Source organism: Charadrius vociferus, unplaced genomic scaffold (assembly GCF_000708025.1).
Source record: "Charadrius vociferus isolate BGI_N301 unplaced genomic scaffold, ASM70802v2 scaffold90, whole genome shotgun sequence".
Classification (NCBI taxonomy): domain Eukaryota; kingdom Metazoa; phylum Chordata; class Aves; order Charadriiformes; family Charadriidae; genus Charadrius; species Charadrius vociferus.
In genome coordinates this window covers 8,332,376-8,349,047 of record NW_009647222.1, presented here as the reverse complement: position 1 = coordinate 8,349,047, position 16,672 = coordinate 8,332,376, and positions in this window count along the sequence as shown.

Here is a 16,672-nt window from a genome sequence, read left to right as displayed (position 1 = left end):
AAGTGAGTTTACCCGTAAGCTCTGTGGTAGTGATGGAAATAAAAGAGGACTTGAGTTTTGAACTGAGACAAGTGGTGTGGCTATTACAACTTGTGTAGTTCTCAGCTGGGCTACGGGTAATGTGGGGAGTAATCAGGAAAGAGAGGGGAGATTGTTTAACTTGCATGACTTTAAGTCTGATTTAACTTCCTTTTACATAATGAGGGGATTAACTAAAACAGTCTTTGTTCGGTTCTCGGACGAGCTAGAAGTCAAGGTTATCCCGTATTTTAAAAGTGTTTTAGAGGAAAGAGTCAGACCCATCTTTGACTTCCCTGGCATGGAACGCTATCTCCTGAGAAGCGTGTGGACCTTTGCTCAGTGTGGGGTGTTTTACTGCACGGCGAAGGGTTTGGCACCCGCTGTCAGTGGTGCAGGCGGCTGTGGCTGCGGCTGCTGGGCTGAAGCGTGAGCCTGGTTGTTGTTGGGCAGTAGCACAAAGCCACCTCCTCTGCGCCTGGAGTCCATGCGCTTTGGAAAGTCGGGTTTCTGCTCTCTTTGAAAGGTCTGTTACTCCTCACACGAAAGGGAGACTGGTGAAGTTCATATGACTTTGATGTACTTGATTAGGGATATTTACGGGGGAAAAAAAAACGGAGACAGGAAAACGAATCGTAGTTCAGGATTTTACTTTTTTTCCTTCTCTGTGTTATATTTTGTCACTTACTCAGTGATGCGTATTTTAATTATATTAGGGACATAAAACCCCTTACGACTGATTCTTTTAAATCTTCATTTGTTATTTGCAAATCTGATTCCATCTAATTACTTGAATCAGTAGTTCCACTGCTACGTAGATGTGTAGACACTTCCTGACACAGTTCCTGGTGTCAGCAGTTTATAATGACGCTAAACCTTGACTTTTTGGACCCAAGGTAGATGCCCGGGGCTGAATGATTTTGTGTGCAAAGTTTCAAGTAAAATGGCATTTCTGAGAACACGATCAGCAAAAATGCATCGGTTATCCCCGTTTTAAAAACTGGGATCTTGGCAGCTGTGTGTCAAGAACCTCCCTGAGCTGCAGCGCTGCCTCCAGACCCACTTCTCCTCCAGCACGGAGGGCTTGTCATTCTCTGCCCCTTTGGAAATTTGCCCAGGTTTTGGCAGCAGTGAGCTGAGGAAGGATTTCAGTCAGACCCTTGTGACCACAGGGGCTGTCTTGGTACCTGCCTTTTGCTGGAGGGGAGCGGGTGTTAACCTGGCAGGGGCAGCTTCTCCTCCCTGCTGCCACTGGCCACCAAGAGGTCCCAACCTGACCTGCAGCTGTGTGGGAGGTGAATCCCAGTTCCCAGGATTTCCAGCTTTCTTTCCTGGGGGGTGGGGGGGGACGACAGGAAAGCTTCAGTTGTCCATCTGCTTTGTGGTCCCTGCGTCTGGAGAAGTAAAAATAATTTCTGGTTTTACTACCTTGGTTCGCTTCACATAGGAAACAAACTTAAACCAAGAAATTACATTCTAGCAAGGTAACGGTTTTGATTGCAAAATTGGAAACAGAGTTAAACAAGGAAAGCAAAAGACAGAGAAAACATGGGCTTAAAATGTACTTGTTATTCATGTCTTGTACTAGGTATCACCTGAGGTTCTGCCCGGCTGTTTTGGCTGTGGTAGCCAAAAGACTGTGTCAGTAGTCGTCTTGTTGCTCTAGCGCTGTTTTCCCAACTGTATGTGCCTGAATCTCTGTCTACCTCTTATGCTAGTTTGTTTGCTTTTTTTCTTTTTTTTTTGATTGCTGTTGAACAGAAAAAAACACATTGTCTAAGGCATATGATTTTAAAACAAATCTTACTTAGTGCTTAATAATAAAGCAAAGAGGACTCTATAGTGGTGACTGGGCTGGGCTCTTATGCTGATTTGCGTTCTTCTTTATTGCTGTTGAATAGAAACAAAACATTGTCCAAGCCATACGATTTTAAAACAATTCTTATTTATTGCTTAATAGTAAAGGAAAGAGGACCCTAAAGTAATGTCTGGGCTGGGCAGCCAGTCCATGTGAGCATTGCTGCTCTGTCCTGCAGCGTACCTGAGAATCATCTGCCCCTTCCAGGGTTCCTGGCAGCGCTGGTGGTTTTGCTCAGGTTTACCTTTTGACTTAGCAAGCTAAGTGAATGGTCGTTATAAACTTTGGGCAGATTTTGCAGACCATGTCCGTGAGTGCTTTTATTCCCCCCTCCCTCCTGTTGCTCAGCAGCTTGCCTTCTGCACCTCTGGTTTGGGGAGTCCTTTTGCGCTAGCAGAAATGATTTGGACTTTGGCAACTTGGGATGCTGCCCATGCCAAAGGTGCCCCAGCCCTTCGTTGGCTTCTCAGGTACATCACATCACTTGAGCAGGATTTTTCTTGCTGTTACTTCTGCTGGCTGATGAGGGACGGCAGGGTTGCTAGATTGCAGAACAGAAAACAAGAAGATCTTTTCCCCTGTCCTTCCAGCTCTCCCTCGCTGGCCCCTGGATGATGAAGAGAGGGGAGATGGGAGCAGGGGGGCGCGTTGGTGAACGGAGGGTGAGGCGGTGGAGGAATCAGCAGGGCAAGGGTTTGTGTTTGTGTGGAAAGAGGTGGATGGGGGTGGTGGGGCAGCAACTGATGTGCGTGGTCTAACAGGCAGCACGGATTAGAAAGGAAGTACGGCTGAAGAGGAACAGAAGATGGACAGTTGCTGAGAGATCTGCAGTCCCCTGCTGACAAGTTATGAAAGCTACAGGCAAACTGTCTTTTCCTTTCAAATTGCTCTACACAGAAGAAAGCAGCTTGTTGCTGCCGCTTTTTACTTTGGTATTTCAAATGGTGGAGGTCTGTGCTGAGGCTGGTATGGTCTCAGACAATTAAACATTCAATTTTTTTTCCCAGGGTTTTTGGTGGTGTTTAGGAAAATGCATAATGATACTACCTTCTCCAAGAGAATGTCTGAGTTACAAAGTCAGTTCCTCAGAACGAAACAGTGGTTTTAAGATTGTCTATGGTACCTTACGCAACTCTCTGTGTAAAAGCACAACAGTCCTTATTGACGTGGTCCCGCGCTATCGTTTGCAATGCATGGCTGACTTGCTAAGTGCATGAGATGCCCAATGATTGTGTAACAACTAAGCTTATATGTAATGAATTGTGGTACTCTGGTAATCTTCTTATATAATACAATTTGGACAGTTTGTTTGAAATGCCCCTTTACGTTGTTACTGCCACATGGGTGAGGGCATGGAGTTGAAATTTAGATGAAATTACTTGGCAGAAGAAGGCTAGAAAAGCATACCCGAGTGTGGTTGTTATCATTTGATGCTACAGGTTGAGCTTACTACAGGTCTTCTCTGTACAAAGAATTGATATTAAAACAATAATCAAATTTTTGTTCTTTGACCTCTGGCAGATAAAAATCAATGTCATTAAAAAAAATAATCAACAAACAAAGCCTGAAACAAGGCTTTTTATATGAATTTCAAAGTACAGAAACTTGTTATGATCCAATGCTTGGATGACTTATCTTGATTTTCTTTGAGAGGCTTGTTTGAATTTCAAACAAGCTTTTTTCCCTGCACTTGACATACACAAGTTAATGAACGTTGCAGAGGCAGCTGAAAGCATGCAGTCACAGGATTAGGAAAACACCTGCTTTAAACTCAGGGTAAGCCCCCAGTTTTTATACCTACTGCCCGCAGTTTAAAAGACAGCAACCCAGTTCTTAGGGTTTTTCCTCTTTTCCGTGTACGTGTGTGCTGGTAGTCCTGTGTGCAGGGCAGAGGCAGGTCAAGCACCGGGGACTCTCAGCCACCCAGCTGCCCGCCTGCCTCCAGAGGATGCTTTGGATGAAAGCTTAGAGGAGCAGCCGGCACAAGCCACCACAGCATCCCCAGCCACCCCTGCAGGATGTGTCTCATTTCACTGAGGGGAATTTTGCCTGGCTCCAGCGTGCATCTACATCCCTTGATGCCTGTGAAATTTTGTGTAGTTGTATGATCTCAAGCACCGCGATGTGGGAATTTTAACTAGGCAGCTTTAGAGGGCAGCCAAGTTGAATGTGACCGGCATCTTGCAATACCTGGCATTATTTGTAAATCCCAACTCCCAGGGCTCCATGAATTTATTTTTTTTTTTCTCAGCTTCCGTTTAAGAAAAAGTGAGCTGTTCTCCCCCCTGGATGTGGGGGAAAAGCTTGAAAATAAGAATGTTCACAAATGAAAGGTGTGTAAGGAGCGCTCTGAGTTTAGAAGTAATTTTCTTCTGCAAAGTTTAAATCAGAGCACATGGTTTGCAGGTGGGGGGTATGACTACCTAATGGCATGTGACTACTAGAGACTGGAAACAGTGCTTTTTGCATGACCTTGTAGATGTCATGTTAAAGTTAGCTGGGTTTGGATTTCTCATGGGCTCGCCAGTTGTTCCAGGTAACTGAATCTGTAGTGTGCTTTGCTAAAATTTTATCATTCACCTTTTAAAACTGGTTAATATTTCTTTTATTGTTCAGAAACAATAAATAAAGAGGCAAAGACTGGATATCAGTTTTGAAAGCACTGAGAGCAGATCTTTGTATGTTTGAGTGGTGAAAAAAGTTGAGAGGCATCACTAAGCAAGTTCCATTTTTCCAATCAAAGAAGAAAATTTTTAAGGCTACCTAGAAAGTTTTAAAAATATATATAAATTCCTTCATTTAAAAAAAAGCCAAAACAAACAAACCCAAACCAAACCTGTGCCAAGTGAGAAAGGCTAACTGCCTGTTAGTATTATTTACTTTGATATCTTGGACAATTTCCGACTTAGGTTATTGCCTTTTGCTAAGGTAGACTCAGTTTCAGCTGAATTCACTATCCCCTGCTTGCCATCTGCCACTTGTGAGGTTGCCAGTCTGTAGACTTCACTCCTGTTCTGAATTGAAAAAAATAGGGCCTGACCTGAAAAGTCAGGGTTAAGTAAAGAGTTTTGTGGAATTTCGTTGTTCTAAAATAAGGTTTTACATCAGGTTTGCTGATGTAAAAATCAGGTAGGGAAACGGCTGTAATGCTTCTCAGGTTGAAGACAAAACTTAGTAAGCGGAGCTTTGAGCTTGAACAGGTTTCATAATTACATAACTGATGTAATAAATATTTTGGATTTTAGTGTTGCTGTAACAACAGTGAAGTTGAATTCTTCAGCGAATACCAGAAGTTCAAATTTTGAATAAGTTATGAAAGCATATCTACAAAGATACTTGACTATCATTGCTGTCATTGTAGTATGTTGTTTATAGACAGTACTAAGAGTATTAGAATACAGGGAAAAAGTATCCTTGCCTTTAAAAGATAAAAATGCAAAACAACATACAGAAAATTTAGTGGCTATTGTGTTGTGTTTTTTTTTCTGTTGGTGAGGAGGTAATTATTTGTGTCAGGCTGTAGTTGAGTTTATTACATAACATGCACTCTTTTATTCAGAAAAAGTAACTAACAAAATAGTGGCAAAGATTTATGACATTATTTCCTGTATAGATGGTCTGAGATGTAGGTCCTGTGCCTGCAAATTTGTAGACTTACAAACTGCAAATGTCATGAGGCAATTTAAAAAAAAAAACTGTTGAAGAATATTCAAGTTAAGATTGCTGCTTCCTTGGCTAGATTTTCAGGAGTACTAGTAGATGGCTTAGGATTTGATCATGAAACCATTCAGAGGCGCAGGCATCTGGCTCTTCAGAGAGGGCACCGCTATGGACCCTGGGCAGCTGCAGGATTTGGGTCGGAGGTATACTCAGTTTCTATTAGTCCTGAAAGTTCTCTTGCAAAAACAAAACAAGGTCAGGGCCTGGCAGGCAATAAGTCCTGTCTGTATTAACTTTTGTAGTTGAACAGGTTTTTCTGCCACCGGATGCAAGGACCAATTACTGTATTTTTTTTTTTTTTCCCCTATGTGATATCTAGGATATAGTAAAACCATTAATTGTAAATTCTGCTATAACACCTCCTTTGAAGCAATACTGTGCATTAGGCTGATGGAATCGAACTCCTGGTCTGTGGGACCATTTAATCTGGTCCATTTCCTTTCTATGGCAGATTAAACTGTCTACTGTGATTAGGCTGCTCTTAATAGAATCACTTTACTGGAGTAGAACTGTAAGTAGGACAGTGCTGGTTTGAGTTTTCAGCCATGGATCTAAAGTATATTTAAAGGGAATTACTGTAATAAGGGATGGTACACAGAGGAGTGACTTGGACGAGGTTGTTAACAAATTGTGGAATATAACCAAAGCCTCCCAAGTTCTGGGTCAGTGCTCTTTTTATAAATGCTGATCTAGTAAGATGCGCAATGCTAAGTTGCATAAATTGTTTTATATTGACTTATCTCATGGTAAGCCTTGGGAGTAAGCCAGCTGTGACAAAACGAGTTAGTTTAATAAAGTTTCCATGTGTTAAACCTGTTTTTTAAGCATATATCTAAAAATCCAGAATGAGCTTTATGATTGCAAGAAAAAAAAGCATGTGCTGAAAAGAGTTTTACACTTACTGGCATTATTGTCATGCTCATATGTTGGGTGGAACCTTGTTGACTCTGGTGAGTATAATTACTGTTCTTCATTTGTAATGGAGGTGCAAGATAAAATCATTCCTCCTTTCTGCGACTAGATAGTTGAAGCAATAAAAGTCTCCACCCAAAGCTCGTACACTTGGTAAAGCCTGAGTAAAAGCTCAGCTGTGTTACCTAAGAAGCTTCTTAGAAAGAAATTCAGCATTGGCAGGGCAAGCTGTACAGGCCTAAGTGAGTAGAAGTACAGACAACGTAGGACAAAAACTTGGTCATAGGCAGAGAAAACTCGTTATGTTGACTCATGGAAAATAAAAATAAGAGTGTGCTACTGAGCACTGTTCTCTCTGAAAATTGTAATCAAAGAAACTCCTGCTGTTTGATTTCTCCTGTGTCCAGGAAAACAAGAATTTATATATTCCTTCTGAATAAATGACCAAGAAAATACCTGACACCATCTTGAACTTTTTCTTATAGTGGAAACAGCCCTTAAATCTCCGGAACTGACATCATCGCTTGTGACTAAAGATAACCTGGTATCATGAGATGGACCCAACTTCCAAAATGGAAGCTTGTGACTGGTGTTCTTGTCTCTAGAGAGACCGGAAGGAGGTGATATGATTTCTAATACAAGAACTGGAAGCCTTGCAGATAGAATTGAAGCAAGAATAAAAATGCCATCTGAAAAAAAGAACTGAGTGCATCAGAAGGAGTCAAAGCGAAGATGTTTCCTAGTGAATGCTTTGACTGATGGTTTGCAGGTGAAAGTGAAACCTTTTATGGGCAGCAATTAAAAGCTGTCTGGACAAGTTTGTGAAATGTGCAGGCAATATACCCACTCTCAATCAGCAAGGTTGGTGAATGGGATGGTCAAAAATATATTTGCTGTGGTTCTGGTCTGGTTTTCCACAAAATCTAGATGAGGAAAGATGGGGATTGTTTAGAGTTTGAGCCTCAGCAAAGACTTGACTTTAGAAATGATCTTGCAGATCACTTCTAATTGACATGATAATCGGTTATCCAACTGTGGAAACCTGGGTATGAGAAGACAAAGGGGAGTTTAGGAGGTGACAAAGGATGATAAAATTTTTGAACTACCTGGGGAGAACTCCTGTCAGTGCTTACAATTTCAGACATTTTCTTCGTAACTTATCTAAGAAAGAAGTACATGGTCAGGACAGACTATGCTGAGGCATCTTGAGGATAGGTTGCCATGAGGTTGTAGGAATTAATAGGGCTTTGCTTTCACAGGTGTTCACAGATCTAGGAGCAGCAGGGTGACCTTGATGCCTCAACCAGATGAACTGTCTGGAGGCTAGTTGCAGATATTGCCTTAGGCAGAAGATCAAAGGATTATTTCAAGGAATGACTCTGCTGAACAATACATCACATTTTGTTTTCTTCCCATAACTTGCAAAACCTCCTGAATCATCCACTTGAAGAATGTATTATTCCTGGAATGGATTTCAGAGCAGCCAAACGCTTTCCCAGGAGAACATCTGGGGAGATGATTTGCTCTTGCAGTCATCTTAACGTGTAGCATCCCCTCAGAGTGGCAAGGTCAAGGTTTTCTGGTCGCATCAGGCAAGCTTGGAGTTTAGAAATGGTATAAAACATAGGAGGTTATATTCGTTCAGAAATTGTATCGTGGCTTTGAAACTGCTGAAATTGGGGGGGGCTGCAAGAGTGATAGCTGATTTGAAAAAAGTACGATTTGGTAAAGTGTAAGCAGGATGTGGAAAATGGTGCAGGAAATGTGATGTTTGCAAGATAAATAAGAGAGAGAGCCCCAGTGCAACAGTATTTTGTGGGGGCATCAATGGATTGTGTTGCTGAAGAGCTTAGTTTTTTCTGCCATAGAATGGTTATGTCCATTGCCATAGTCATGACTTATTTCACAACATCGCCTGACGCTTGTGAAGTCAGGCACCAAAGGGCACGGGAAATAGAGAAGACTTTGCTGAATGATTTTTGTAGATTGAGAGTCAAGTATAAGCCATCTATGGATCAACGGAAAATTTTAAAGTCAAAGTATTTTGCTAAGTCTTTGAGACTGCAGGCTTCCATAAAAGTTGCACTATCTCAGTGTGCCGACAGCCTGATGGGTGTGGTAGAAAGGATCATTATGGACTCGTACCTTCAACTGCCTTATTTTATAGACTCAAGGAAATTAGGGCACTCTATCCCATTGCCTTTGCGGGGCTTAAAACTGGAGCGGATGAGAATATGAATTATATTCCAGAAGCTATTTTGTTTCAATATTAAGCAATTCTCTTTATAATAAAGAAATTTTGGGGTGGTGTGGACTGTGCAGATCAAACACTAGACTGGAAAAGCTCGTTCAAGCCTGTTTGGTAACATGAACATCTCTTGGACACATTTTTACAGGAAAGCGTATGGAGTCCAGGGATTGACTGGATGTGAGTGAGACCTAATGAATCAAGGAGCATTCAGTCTCATTTGCACTTTGTGCCTCCTTTTTTTATGTAGTTTGAGATACATGTGTTATAATAGTTTAGCTTGTAGTGACAAGTGCCTGGACTAAAGAGACCACGTTCATGTCTAGATTAAAGAACGAAGATTTCCAGCAAGCTGGAGTGAAAGAAAGCTTTTTTTTTTCAGTAGCTGCTTTTCATCTGTTGTCTCAGTTTAGCAGAGGTCATACAAGAACTGGAAGCATTTTATCCCTTCGGCCCCAAAAGACTGAAAATATCTTGCCATCTCTTCTTTCCAATCAGTTCAGTCCTCTGAGGATACCGAAGATACTGTATTCCCAGAGTTGCCTGATTGATGAAGTGTTTTCAGGTATCTTCAAATACTGTCTGAGTGGTCTCTGTGCCTTGGCTGTGGGTATCTGTGTTGGTGCATGATGTTACCTGTTGAAGGAGTTTTGAAATTTCTGCGTTCTGGCTGTTTTTGCTCAAGAACAGGATGTTTTTATGTGATGGTAGTTCGAGGGATCAGATCTGAGTGCTTGTTTTCTAAGCATTGATGAAGACACATTATTTCTACTAAAAAACAGGCAGTTTTTTTCAGCGAGAAGGAATATGGATCTGTGTTGTAAGCTGGACCTTAAATATCTTCCATGAGTTCTCGGTCCTTCTCCATATAAAATGGGACTGAATTCTTCTGAGTGAAATGAGGTAGGTTATTTAGTCTAGCTGACGAGGAGAAGAGGGAGGATGGTTTTCCTATGCATTCAGTGAAGTATGTTGGTAGCTTGCTCTGTGTGGTGTTTGGTCCTGGTCTCTGGGCTATGCAGCCTGAGGTGGTTCACTATGGTTCCCCATTTCCACCATTTAATCTACTGTGTCAGTTGTGGAGGAATGAGAAGCTCATTTTTACCCCGCTACTGATCTCCGTCATCCTGAAAGAGCAGTTTGTGCTGGCAGTGGCATGCTTCAGGGTATATTTTGCACCACTCACACTGCTTCTGCCAAGGCTCTTGCAGTTTGTGTGGTTGGTGGGAGGATGCTGAAGGGAAAATTTGAGCAGCAGGGGGTCCACACGACCCAAAAAGTAGATAAAAAGTGTTTGATTGTCTGTTATCACTGAAGAGCCAATCTTATTATGCACAGTTTCTGCTTTTAGGGTACTTTGAAGAATTAAGAGAGTCTGAATCTCGGGATGCCAATGGGCTTTGGTTTCTGGTTAGTTTGCAGGAAGAAGGAGATGCTCTGGTCTTTGCCCAGATCAGGGATTTGCCTCAGGAGGATGATGAATCCTCCACTACTCAGTCCCTAGACTGAAGGTAGGATCTTTTGTGCCAGACAATGCATGTGAAGGGACTGAGGATTGCCTGGAAGATGCTGACATCTTTATAATGGTATAGATGTAAATGAGATCCTTTCTGTAAACGCTGAACTCTCCAAGGAGGGGCAACGGACAGGACTTCAGCACTGCCCCAGCTGGCTAGTGGCTCTTTGTCTTTTGGAGATGATGGATTTTCTTTTTGGAGGCTGGTGTTCCCCCATTTATCTGGCACCTGAGTGGCCAGATGAATTTCTGTGTGTCTGGATTTCCCATCCTTGTCAGCCCTAATGTGGAAGCAACTGCTTTCAAATGGGTCTTGGCCAGAAAGCATTTCTGGGGGGTGCTGGGAAGTCTTATTTTACTTCTGCCACCATTGCTACCGTGTGTTGAGAGGAGGGGGAGTGGAATATTTGTGCTATCCCTTGCAGGTGGTGAGCTGAGCGCTTGGCAGTCAGGTGTTTTCTGGGCACTGCATTGTCAGAGTAAGTTAGCAGAGAATCTCTTCCAAATGCCAGTGGAAAGTCTGCTTGACAGCTGTGACAAGATCTGTACAAAGTTAGTTGGCTGGAACTTAGTGCAACTTTGGTGAGTGTAAGCGCTGTGATACTTTTTTCTAATTTCAGAATGATAAATTAGATACAAACTTTTCCTTTGTATAAACACAGAGCTTTGTATACAAACAAATAGCTATTTTCAGTGCTTGTTTCCTAGAAAAAACTTAAACTTGAAAGGTAAAAATAAACAAAAATGTGTTCTAAAACCTCTTCAGATTGAGGATTAGAAAAAAAGAAACAACAAAGGCTCAATCTCACTTCCAACTCACACGATTGCTAACACAAAGCTGCAGACCAAGCAGCTGAACTGCACATTGTGAGGTGCAGGAACAATTTGTACTCCTTTGAAGTTGCCAGAGTAGCAAGCAGCAACATATATGCAGTGGAATAAATCCTTGTCTCCGCTTTCCATTTTTCTATGAAAGATTATCCATTTAGGTTTAACCAATATCTGTTTACGTCTTAACGGATCACAGGAGAGCAGTTAACTTCTGGTCTTATTTAGGACACTATACTGAGGGAAGAATTTATATGTGAGTAAACTGCGGTAGCAGAGATAATCATGCCTTTTGACTTCGTGAATAGTTTTTCAAACCACTGAGGCTGTGGATATACATTTGCTCTGCAAGCTGTTTCTTATCAGTGGCTGCACATCACTGTTCACCATCAAAACAGTTTATGTGAGTGCTTCTTAGGTCTCTCTAAGCAATATGAGTTCATATACTTAAACAATTTAGTAGATGATTTGTGTTAATGGAGTTCACTGTTGCTTAGAGACCGTCAGGCTCTGAAAGGTTGTAACATGAAATGGATGAAGTAGCCCAATGTTTACTTTTGCTCTTTCCTGCATTTGGGTCAACTTAGTCCTTTTGTTGAATGTTGTGATCTATGAGTCTTGTAACTCAAGTGTTAGGCATCACCTAAACCAATACTGTTTTAATTCCGTGTGTCAAATTAAATAGAGAGTTCTGCATCGGAGAGCTATGTGGGGCAAGGCTGGCAGCTATGATTTCCAATCAGAGAAAAAACTTGAGAACAGCATGTCTGTTTTAGCAGCAGACCTTCTGCCACTCGGGTTGAAGCATCTCAATGTCCTCTTGAACGGAAGTGTTAATCAAAATATAGCAGACTAATTGTTTATGTGAGTGGATGAGATTATCCCAGACAATGTGATGCTGTTTGAGTTGGAGAAAGAACTGTGTAACCATACACAAAGCTGCACCACAGAGATAGTCGATTAGCTTTTTGATTAGGTAATAAAATCTGGAAAGGTGATAAAAATGGAGCTGATTTTTGGGTGGGGTGTTGTACTATCTTTTCAGATCAGCTTATACCCGAGTTGTATTATTTACTGTGCACAAATGAATAGGGAATCATAGCTAAGGCAGTGAGCCGATTTTTAATCTTAATGTGCCAGGCGGCGGGTTAACTTCTTGTGATAATGGGTAGAGCAGTCCAAGAAGGTTGTGGAGTGATATAATATCATTGCACAATATTAGATTGACTTTAGCAGGACTTTTAAAACGGGGGCTGTGTACACCAATTAGTTTGTTTAACTTGAAACTAGATGTGAACTTTGGTATGCTTTTTTTTTTTTTTTTCTTTTTTTTTGTGTTCCAGGTTCCCCTTGCAGGGAGACTGTCCGTTTGCCAGGCAGCCTTGCTGCTACAGTCAAAGTCACTGTGGGAACCAGGACAGCATGGATATAAACCTCAGGCTCTCAGGCTTGCCTGTAATAGCATTTCAGACCGTACACTGACACAAAAGCGATGGATTACACAAAGTATCCCGAAAGGTGGAATGTGGTCTTCCTGGGAAAGGCTGCTAAAATGTATCCCACTTATTTATTTTTTTTCCATTAAGAAAATAAAAAAGAATAGCCTGAGAGACCTGACATCTCCAAAAAGGGAAGCAGGTAGCCTTCTGTTGCATGCCTCCATGGTCCCCACCGTCAAGAATTGGTCATGCAGGAGTAAGTAATAATGACCACTTACTCCGTCACCCACCACGTTTTCACCTTGCTCCAGTTCCTTGTGGTAGCTGCACGGTCTTCTTCAAACCAGGTTCTTTCTTTTTTTTCTTTCATGTTATTTTCCCCCCCGCCCCTCACTCCAGCCATGTGCAGGACTCCTGTCCCCTCAAGCTTCTCCTCTTGCTGAGGCCCTGGAGCTCTGTTGGTGTGCCCATCCCACTGCCTGCCTTTCTTGCACGTTGGATTCTGCCCCTTCCCCGACCCACCTGGTGGTTGAGGTGATGGGCACCCACAGTCGTCGAAAACTGCTTGCTGTAGCAGGGTGAGCTAAAAAAAGCCCCGTCAGTTCCTCACAAGTTGCAGTCAGAGCTTGTGCTCCGGGTGCAGAGGAGTTGACCTTGAGGTCCTCTTGCCAGCCCAGCGCTCAGCAGCCGCTTGCCCAGTGTTGGGACGGGTCCCAGTGGTGAATGGAGAAGAGGAAATGTGGTGGTTTTCTTGTCTTTTTTTTTTTTTTTCTTTCTTCCCACATATACAATGAAAGGAAGCGCCATAATAAACCGCATGAGGTAAAAAAGCTTTCCCGGCGCATTACCTTGTAACACTTCTTCATCCTGTTCCTTGGCTCCCAGTCCCCCTCGGGCTGGTGCTGCCTGTGGGGAAGGTCACGTCCAGCGTGCAGCCCGCCTGTACAGCTGCCTTCTGCCCCTGCCAGCCCCCCCACTGCTCAGCCTTCTTCCGGCAGAGGGGCCGGGGAGCCCTCGCCCACTGTCTTGTCCTGCCCAGGGAAGGAACGGCACCTTTCCCGTTGATTTGGGCAAAAAGAAGGGAAGATCCTCAGGTACCTTTGGCACACCAGAGCCGGTGTAGAGGAGCCCCGTTTCATTCCCAACATAGGAAAAGGAATAATAAAGTGCCCAGAAGTTAAGTAAAAGAAAAGGGGGGGTGGGAGGGTGGAGAGAGGAAATACTTGGAGATGTCTGCAGTGCTTCCTGTTTGCTTCTGAAAATTATGAGTCAGATCCCCACAAACAGGAGAAGAAGGGGTTTGAAAAATCGTGAGATTTAAAAAAAAAAAAAGTAATCACGCATGGATTCGTTCTCTTGGTCTTCTGGTTTTTGAGCTTTCAGAGCTGGAGGCCATTGTTCACATTTCTCTGGGCAGTGGTGACAGCAAGGAACACTTCTTTCCCTCTTCTTTGAAAGTAGAGGGATTTTTAATATATATTCATACCGTATCAGGAAGTATTCCAATAGAAAAGACACCAAGTATCACAACATTTGGAACAAAATGTATGATACCCTCGCAGTTCTTCTAGAGTTGATTGCTTTGACTTGAAGAACTTTCGCAACATGAGTTAGTTGTAACCCTCAAGCCGCTTTGCCTTTGCTTTAGGAGATATATGCTTTGGCACAGGAGGGAGGAGGTGCGTTGTGTGTGCCTGGATCATGTTTGAGAATACCAGTGCCTTCTACTCACTGGTCCAGAAGGAGGAACCATGTTCCTTTTCCCCAGGTAAAGCATAGTTTGCATCTTTAAAACCTGCGGATTTTGTGGGACTGTAACATGAGCGTTAATAAGTGTGCGTACGGCAGTACTGCACTTAAAAGGAAAAATGAAGTGGATGCTGTTCTTCCACTTACTGTATCTTACTGCTGAAGTGCAGGCTTTTCTAGAAGACGTGACTTCTTTGTTTCTCTGCCAGTTAATTCTCAGTAAGCGTACGTAAGTGATAAAGGACTCCAGCTCTCCAAATGGAAAGCGATTATTTGCAGGCATTTTTCCTCTGTTGCGGTGTCACGATAAACTGCGCGAGGAGACCTGGAAGCGTTTCCTTCAACTGAAAAGAATGCTGCAGAACTGGAGGGCCTTAACGTGAAAGGCCAAACTCATTTCTTTGTAACAGGGCTTGTTGTTAAGACACACCTTAGTAGGTGATATAACGTTTGGACAACTGACAGCGCAGCCTGAGAGTCAGCACTCTCTGGTGTTCAAGCAGGATTGTTGCTCTGATATTTATGTCGTGATTAAAAAGCCCCCTCATCCCAGTGCAGCATCATGTCGTCTGTACAGGGAGCGCAAGTGGAAGTGCTTGGTCAAGGACGAGCCCATTTTCAAAAAAAAACTTTCTGCTATGTCTGTATTAATAAACAAACACCTGCTCACATGCGCTCTGGGGTGCTGGGAAGCGATGGTCTGTACCAGCAAACTTCTGTATGTGTTTCCTGGTGTGATTTTGGCACTAATGCTGTCCCCAGACCCTGTGCAGGGAGGGGGCTGGAGGCTTCCTGGAAGCTCCTCCTGGAGCATACAGCCACCCTGTCTTGAATGCTGAGGTCTGCAGAGGCAGATGTGGGGTTTTCCATGCCGCTTGCCCTCAGACCCTGGGAGCGTTCTTGGGCATGTTAAATTTGTTGTTTGTGAGTATATAGTTAAAACCTGTGGGGACACCAGCCTGTGTTGTGGTCAGTTTGAGAAAGGTCTGGAGCAGTTTTGAGGTTGGAACCTGCATATTATGGCACTTTCCCATTTTAAAGTGCTCGTTAACGAGAGCTTCAGCGTGAGGAGCACAGCAAGACATTGGCTCTTCTTCCACCTTACCTTCAGGCCCATAGACCTGCGTAGAAGCTTCTGTTTTGCCACCTTGGTTATGGCGGCTGTTTCTTGGCTCTCCTGCTTCCCAGTTCCGTCCCCTGTGGAAGGAGTGTTCCCAGGCATTTCCTCTCCAGGTTGCTTCTCGGCGCTGGTACGTGTAACTCTGCTCAGCGAGCGTGTACAGGTTGGGTGCAGGTGTGGCAAAAGGCTCCAAGAGCTGCTCCCAGCTACTGGGAAAAGCAGCTCTGCGGGAATCTGGAACAGCGCCCAAAACGATCTGTCCCAGTAGGAAACTGGCTCTGCTTAGTTTAAAAACAAGTAAATAGCGTCACTGTAATTTTTTGGCTGGTTTTTGTTTGGGAGGTGTTTTGTAACTTGCTGCAGAAGAAACAGAAGAGTGAAGATGGTATGCAAAAATACCTGGCTCAGCTGCAAAAATTTGTAAACATTTATCATTGCAAAATGAAAATAAAAAAAAAAATAAAAATAAAACCTTTTGTTGAGAGAATTGGAACATGTGTTGATGCAAAGTGCTCTCTTATCCTTTAATAACTGCATAATTCTCATTACCGTCACTGAGAGCTGGACACATATCAAAGGGCGAGCAGACCTCATTCAGTGAATTCCTGCAAACCAAGTCATTGTCCCTGCAGGCAGAAGTAAACGCTGAAAACAGCAGCGGGATTTTTGGGAGCTGAATTACATGTTGGGTACGAGCTTGGTGGTGGTTCCGCCGTTAAATGCAGAGCTGCCTCCTTTTATCTGAAAGCAAAACCAAGCAGCGCCGTGCTTCCAGAGGACTACCTCGGCGAGAAGGTGGCTGGGGAAGGTTCGTGGTCCCCATGTCAAGCCGGGGTTTGTCCCCAGTGCCAGCACACAGCATGCCGTGTGTGTGTGTGGGATGTGGCTGTTGGGGAGGTCCACGTCCTGCTGTGTGGTCGTGGTGGCACGTGGTGGGCTAGGTCGTGGTTGTCAGCGCTGAAGGCAGCCCCTGGGGCAGCTCAGGGAAGGTACGCTAAAGAAAAAATATAAAAAGCATCAGGTCAGAAGCTTAGTTGCTGTTGCAAAGCGCTTTTTGACGAACTTCCGTGGAATTACACGTGTTCACGCTAGCTCAGGACTTGCCACTGTGTGAGGGCCTCTGAAATGAGGCGGGCTCTTTCCTCATTTGGTGTCCTGACATGGAACAAAGTTTGTAATATAGAGTATTTTGGTATCTGTATTGTCTAAAGAAGGGGATTTTTCTTTTTAACTTTAGCAAAAAGTTAGGCACATAAGATTTGCC